The sequence below is a fragment of the Paramormyrops kingsleyae genome, chromosome 13, assembly GCF_048594095.1.
Source record: "Paramormyrops kingsleyae isolate MSU_618 chromosome 13, PKINGS_0.4, whole genome shotgun sequence".
In the NCBI taxonomy this organism is placed as follows: domain Eukaryota; kingdom Metazoa; phylum Chordata; class Actinopteri; order Osteoglossiformes; family Mormyridae; genus Paramormyrops; species Paramormyrops kingsleyae.
The window spans coordinates 5,987,543-5,995,477 of record NC_132809.1 but is presented as its reverse complement, the minus strand read 5'-3'; the positions used below and the strand labels follow the sequence as shown (position 1 = coordinate 5,995,477).

At 38.7% G+C, this 7,935-nt stretch overlaps 1 protein-coding gene across 4 annotated transcripts in view; it reads left to right on the top strand.

Annotated features, from left to right (window-relative positions):
* The first annotated feature begins 845 nt into the window (after positions 1 to 845).
* LOC111835305 (cadherin-11-like) overlaps positions 846 to 7,935 on the top strand; it is an 89,323-nt gene continuing 82,233 nt past the window's right edge. For all 4 annotated transcript variants that reach the window (XM_072698084.1, XM_072698082.1, XM_072698083.1 and 1 more), the window contains exon 1: positions 846 to 1,230. The gene's annotated coding sequence lies outside the window, so the exon portion shown is untranslated. The remainder of the gene's footprint in view (positions 1,231 to 7,935) is intronic.

Genomic DNA, 7,935 nt, shown 5'->3' with positions numbered 1-7,935 from the left:
ATTCCTTTGAGATTTGAGCTCCCCGGATTAACTGGAGAGACTCGATAAATAAGGAAAAGTAATCGCCAACTTATAATGAGCAGCAGATGGTCTAAGATGCATTTAAGTGGATTGAATTTTAGGGTCAGAAAGTTCCCTACGGGCTCTTTTGGAAATGAAATAAAAATCAGATTTTACCACGGAAAAACAAAATTAAAGCGTTGAAATATGTTCATGAACTGATATGCAGGGATTCTGCTGGCATATTTCAAACCCAACTATTGCAATTATAGTAATATTTATATGACTGTGTGGGCAGTCATAGAATGTAGGGCATAGTTTATTCTCATTATACTGCAACGAGGACCACGGTCGAATTTCTAGGTGTTATCAAGTGTATACCTAAGTGCTAAGGTAAAACGGCTGTGATTTAATAGTGTTTGAATAGGATACATTGCTTTTCCTTATGTGGCATTCAGTATTTTCTTTTAAATGGTATTGATTATCATCTTATATACTTTTCAAAAGCTCAATAATCATCCGCAATATTTAAGATTTTATTTTCAATTTTGCAATTTCCATATAAACTTTCATACGTAATTCATTCATATAATTGTTACTCTATAATTACTGTTTTAAAATTACAAGTAGAACTTATAAGTGCCCATAAAGCCCATTTGTTAAGCATGGTTTGAGAATTAAGGGCTGTAGCAGAACTCGAGCGGGGGTGGGGGTGGGGGGTTGTTCTTCTATCTGCCAAACAGAGGGGGCCCTACCTCAATCTGCCAGTGCTGATTGGACGAGCGGTTTCGAATCCAGTTTAACAGTTTAAGCCATTATTCAGCGCTGACTAGGGCGGTGTGACAAATGACAGTCTGCTTGTATGTGGACAGGGGATACCGTTTGCAGAACATCTCGCACTGAAGCATTACATTTGCAATTAGTATATTCTATTACTATTATCATTATTCGAGGAGATAACGAAGCTACGGAAAGACGGACTGCATGGACCGTGGTTGGATATTACAGTTTTAAATTGTTGTCCCTTACCATCTTTAGCACTTTTTTCCTTATAAAATTCAACGTCACTCATTTTTAAAAAAATTGATCAACTAAATCGGTACCTGGAGTGTCAATAGACAGATGGACAATAAGGGATGTTCACCTACCGTCTCGCAGAAGTAATAGAAGGCTGTATAGGCTGATGGGACGGCTTGTTGGAATACTTATGCGAAAGCAACTTGTATAAAGGTAAGCTATTTCAAATGGCAATTTAGAACAGCGCAGCAGTCACTTCTATTGAATAGGATCATGGCAGCATATCATGCAAACTAAAATTAGATCTGTCAGTCGTCTTTGCCGTTAATATGTGTACGCTAAGGCTTACACATCTTTTCTGGATTTCTTGCGCGATGCAGTAATAGGCTACCTTTTAAGAATCACTGTGCTACTGTCTTGCATTGCGATATTGTGCAACTGTCTGTGTTACTGTAGGTTTATTTTAATTTTATGTTTTGCATTTAAAATGCAGACATTTGATGAAGTATGTTATTTCTCACACTTGGTCTGGTAAATTTAAGTCAAACTTAACACGTCTTTGCATTTTATTTTTGCAGCTATTAAGTGATTTAGACTTCAATTTAAGCATGAAATAATGAAACCTCGGGGAAAACTACAGATATAAGAATCAGTGTAAGAGAAATTGCTCATAGATAGTAATCTAATCTCTACCACCGAAATGCCGATGAGTTATATTGTGCAAAGAAAAACAAATATATTTTTACTTGCACGTTAAAACTCGTGTGCCTGCATTTTCTAATTATTCTTTTTCGGTGTAATTTAATGCGGTACAGATTTTTTTATTTGCGGTTAGGGCATAAAAGATTAAATTTCTCTGGTGTTATTTACTGAAATGACAGATATAGAGGACGCGTGACTATAGGAGCAGACATGGGAAACGCGTGTAATATTTTTCTGCACGTACCTTTACCTGTTGAAGCACCATCATCCGGTTATGTAGTGCAATATGGCAGAGGCTACGAAGCGTTAAGTAGTTGCCTATTTCCTATCGCCACTTTTTTCACCTTCTCTCATTACAAAAAAATATAGTACATTGCTTTGCAATAATTCGCAATGACTCATACTCGCATACTGGCTAAATGCACGAAAATGCGCACATGACGACTGAACTGTTTAAACGGTTGCGCAAATTGAGTTCTGAAAAAAAAAGATTATTGCAGGGGCATATATTAATTTTCGGTTTACAATCAGTTAATTCGTCGCAGTATATCGATGCGTTATTTATGTAAAGACTTTTTATCCTTTTATATACGAAAGTTCTAGCTTCTTTTGGCTACTGTAGACCATGCAGTAGCTTCTGTAATTGCGTGGCAACGTTGATATTGAAGCCAATTGTCTTTTCTGTTTAACCCTATATATGACACACTGGTTAAATACCGTATTACTGTTTAAATTGGATCTAAATGAAATGTATATGCGTAAACTACAGTAATACTTCCTACTGCAACTGAACACATTTGTGCCCACCTGGATAAAGCAGCGATACACTGCGTACACTGAAGATACACTGTCATTCAAAATAATGTTAGCTGAAAAATGCAAACCCCTCCCCGTGGGTTTTGAGTTTCGATAGAGGGTGCTGTTGTTAGGTGTAATATGTACAAGTAGCGCAGACAGCATAACTTTCCACAGGGAAACCAGTACCACAACAGCACCTTGTCTTTCAGGTATTAGATAGAATTATACATCGTTCTTTGTTTAATAGCATAACTTTTCACTCTAAATAAATAATATATTATATATAAATAAATATATTTATATACTAGCTTTGAATTTCTATTGATGATGTTTTTGATGGTATTAGTAATTACTGGACATGATCCTGCATTCACTCTTGTTTTTTAGTTCTTTGCATTCATAGTTAAAAATAATTTTCAACAGACACAGGTCTTGGTAATGTTAGTCATATGGGACATGTATCACTATGGTAAAATAACATCAGAAAGGCAAATGTTTCTCATGTGCAACAAAATTGACTTGGAATATATTTGTTCGTCTCATAGTTTACTTGTTACACATTAAGAAAGTAACAAAACCACAAAGCAGTATAAACAGGCAATACAAAGAATCCCAATGTCTTCCCATGAGTCCCTTAACAAAAAAGTAATAAGAACATGTGATATTACAAACAAAGGTAAGTGCCAGAGGTAAGATCACAGTTTGTGAATACCTCCCTGAAACATCAGACAAAGAAAGGCCAAAGAATTTCACAATAGCTTAAGTCCAGAATGGAAAAATCTAGGTAGTCCAGAGGGAGAAAACTAGCATGATAAGTAACTGAGAGAGCTCTCAATGGTCCTAAACACTTGGAAGAAGGACTTTGATGACTGAGCTTCATAGTCTGAAGATACTAGAAAGCTGAATATACTTTCCATGAAGAGACATTAAGCACTAAACTTACTGATAGTCCTAGGAATGGCTAGCTGGTATACAACAACATTAAAACATCTCACAACTTGAAAGGGCCCAGTGAACCAAGGGCTGAATTTCCTAGACTCTGTCTGCAATAGCAGATTCTTGGTGGAGTACAAGACTTTCTGCCCTGGTTGGGATGAGAGTGCTGGTTGGTACATCCTGTTGTCCAGTTGGTGGTAGGTCTTCTGAAGTCTCAAAAAAGCATGGAAGCCTGATGACTTATAGATGTACTGAGAACAGTCCATGACAGCTTCTAAACCCTTGAAATGAAATGATTAACATAGTCCAAGACCATATCAGTTGTAATCTGTAGTGTCTCACCACCACAAAGACAAATTATGAATGCAGTCAGTTTAACTAATTGGAGGTTTTTCAGGGGAACAATGTGAGCAGCTGCTGTGGCTTATTACCCCATCCTGGGTTGTTCCCTGCCTTACGCCTGTATCCTCCGGGATAGGTTTCAGACCCCCTGCGACCCTGAATTGGATGGAACAATGTGTGCAGCTTTTGAAAATAGGGCTGGGCGATATTGCAAAATATTTTATCACAATATCGATATTTATCACAGTATAATTTGTGCGTCGTTAATTTCAGTATTTTCAATTATTTTCTTTGACTACATCACTGCTCATTTCAGGAGGTGGATTTCACATGGTTGATAGTGTTGCCATTCACCTGATATTGAAAAATAAAATGCCGAGTCCTGTTTTGACCCAATACGGGACGGGACAAGAAGTTGCAATACTAATTTCTGGTATCTGTGACTGGCATTCACTGCTTGCATTCTGTATGTCCTACTGGAAGGCAATGCTTCCAGTGATGAAATATGCAAAGTATTTCCAGTCTTAGTTGGCACAAGTTTTTGGCAGAGATTACATTATACAAAACCAATTTGTTGCGTGTCATAGGCTTCTTTAAATTGCAAAAGTACTGCCATGCCACTGGTGTCTTTTTACCTGGTTTATCCACAATATCTCCTTTTTAAAAAGATGTTGTGGCTGCTGACACCAACATTGAAGATCTCTGTCACACTCTTTTGATGTCTTTTCTCTCCCTTGACTCACATGTACAGCATAGCAGTATGTGGGTTGTTCCACTAACTCAATAAACCTTGCTGTGCATTTGTTGTGCATAGGTTGCCCATTCTCAATGCACTGTGCCTAGCAGCAGGCAAAGTTATTTTAGTCTTCGCTGACAAAATGCCGCTGCACATGTTCTTCCTAGCCTTTCTGAAATCGCTGTGGATTATTACTGTGTGAATTTCTCGTGGACTGAATTTTACTGTGGACTTTTGTTTTGGATTCCGCTGGATTATCCTTATTGGACGGATCACTTTGGACTTACCTGTTCACCCGGTGAGCTGACCTGTTGTTTTGAGTTTGTCATCTTTCTTCTGCCTGCCTGCCATATTGCATTCTCTTTTGTTCAATAAACGCCGTTTGTGTTTTTATAGCTGTGTCTGCGCTTGTGCTTCATTGCCAGTCCTGACAAGTAGTTACAGAGAAAGTGATTTCATGAAGCACTGGCCACACTAATGTTGAGGAATATTATATTGCACTAATTATCATTATTGATTTATTGTCCAGCCCTCCTGGAAAACCAAACCAATATAACCTGAACGATCATATTATCCTGTGATTTGGAGAACTGTCACAACGTCTACAGATATATGAGGGTGGAGGACTTTTGACAGGTTCAGATTACTATGACAACCATGAATTTCTTATCCTTCATCTAACAGAAACAATAAGGACTCTAGTATCACACTTACCCTTGGGTGTCCCACCAACTTGGAACAATGACCCCAATTACAGTACCTCTTAGCAGACTGATGATGGAAGGAACAACCATCTCCCAGGAATGTCGCCAGGAACAGCTTCAGGTAGTTGCACTGGCCCAATTCTATCTTTGAGAGACAGCCACACTGGAGCAACAATACGAGACAAGGGCGGGATGAAGTTAGGCTACTTAACTTTTTCTGAATTATTGACAAAAGAGCGCACTGGCCTTAGTATTCTTGGGCCCTGGGTGGTAAGAGAGGGCGAAACTGGAATAGTTAGTCCATACAATAAAGCACTGTCTCCACGCTTCCAAGGCTACATTGACAGCTATGGTTTAGAAAGCATAGCAAAGTCTGTTCAACTTTTGAAATACACTGAGAAAAGATGGTGCACAGGTGAACTTTGCCATCTCTGAGGGAACCCTGCAACTAATTCCTGTCTTAAAGGCATATGATGAAGAATCTGGGTTAGGATGGGTAAGAAAGGGAACTGAAGTAAATCAATGTGTCAGGTTATTGAAGTGGGCCTGTACCTCCATCAACCGATCTAAGAGGGAAACCCTTTTATCAGTGCTGAGATGGGCACAGCTACAGTACACAATTAAAGTTCTGCATAAAGAGTATGTAGAAATTTGCAAACCATATGACTCCCGTAACCAGTGGCGGAAACACTGCACACAAGGCCCCAGGGCAAAACACCGATCGGGCCCCCCCTGCACACACATGTACACATACGTATATGTGGCGGTGGTGAAACGAGTTTTAAAGTGTGGGTGCAAGAACACAAAAACCTTAACGAGAGAATTCGACTGTCTCTCACAAAAACTGTAAAGTTTTAATGGCTAAATTGCGTTTTCTACGCCTTTTCAGACAGGAGGAGATTTGTTTGGCTGTGCCTAGAAAACAACGTTGTTACCAGTGTGGAGACCGTCAGAGTTTTACCAAGGACAAAAATTCCACCTCCAGCTGCCTGCCCATCTCATCCATTTCTGTTGCAAAAATTACAGTGTACTGTCTAAGTGAATAGGGTATAGGTTAATTAGTGTGCACGCACCATCTTTCTCATTCTCATAATGTGTCCATGCCTCCAGGTATAGCCCATTCAAATGTCATACAATTTAGACAGCACAGAATCATTAACCTACTTTAACGCATTTATTTATACAACCACATATTTCCCACATTTTGACATCAGTGATGCAGTGAACATAGTCTCTTTATTTCTTGACGCCAACCCTCCCCATTAATCCGGGCTTGGGACCGGCACCTAGTTGAGCTGGCTTGCTCCATTAAGTGGCTGGGTTAGGTTAAACTACTGTATATACATATTTACAAAGACTACAATAAAATATCTCGAAATATGTAGTCTAACAAAACACAGTTTAAAGAAGGTAGCCTTCCCAGGCGAAATTGCAAACAAACAAATTAAAAGGCCCACGACATAATTGGGCTATATACAGTCGTCAGACGGACGAGGACGTTAGACAGCCTTTAGATCCTACCCATCATGCACTGCAGTTTTTTGCAATTTCCTCAAATGGAAAAAAATTAAATACAAAAGGAACAGCTTAGTTTGACTGCAAAACATGACTATGTGTTATATTTTATTGTTTGTTTATTATTATCATATTTTAAGTTTGTTGTAGGGATTTTATAGGGTTTTTTTTTATGAATAATAAATGTAATAATAATAAGAATGTATACCAAAGATCACAGATATATAAAATCGCCAGTCACTCTTAAAGTGTTAGTGATGTGTTCTAGATGTCAAGAATTTGGGAGAAAATAAATTAGTGTAACTTTATGTGTATTTAGTATATGGGAGGGTCCTCTTTTGGCTGGGGGGAGGGCCCTCTACAATCCAGGGGAGGGCCCGGGCCCAGGGGTGGTGGCCCCCCTTTAGCTCCGCCCCTGCCCGGAACTCATGTGACCGTAGTGGGAATTGGCCACTTGTTGTTCGCCTTGACCTGGGAACTATCAGTAAGTATGGAATGTGGTCTGAATCACATAAAACTCACACTTGATACATAAACTATTCTTTAGCACTATTCAAGTTCTAGTCTCACATGTTGAATGTGTTCTGTGTAAGAAAAAATTATCAAGTTATACACAAAAATGAAGAGTTTGCTTACAAGGTCATTCACAAGTAATTGAAAGATGTCTGGACAGTTTGCTAAGCCAAATGGTATCATGAGATATCCATAATGGCCTCTCGAGGTGTTACACTCCATTTTCACCTCCTGAAAGTGAAAAAGATTGTAAGTGTTTCTTAAATAAAGTTCTGAGAAGACTTTTGCCTCCCTTGGTGTCTCAAATGCCAACATGAAAGATAAGGGAGACTAATTCTTAATGATAATTTTATTCAGGCAAAGATAGACTAAATTAAAAAAACTCCATGAGGGAGTATAAACAGGTGGTACAAGGAAGCCTACAGTCTGTCTTTGAGCCTTTTCACAAAAGAATAATCTGCACATGTGAGGCCACAAGCCTCAGATGTCCCAGAGGTAAGTTCATGATTCACTAATATCTCCCCAAAGTCTTTAAACCAAAAAGCATCCCATATGCAAGTACATCAGACAGAGACAGACCGAAAAGTTTCAAAATAATGTAAGCAGTCTAAGAAAATCAAAGTTCCTGAGGAGAAACATTGACAAGCTAAGTAAGTCTATGAGAGCTGTCCG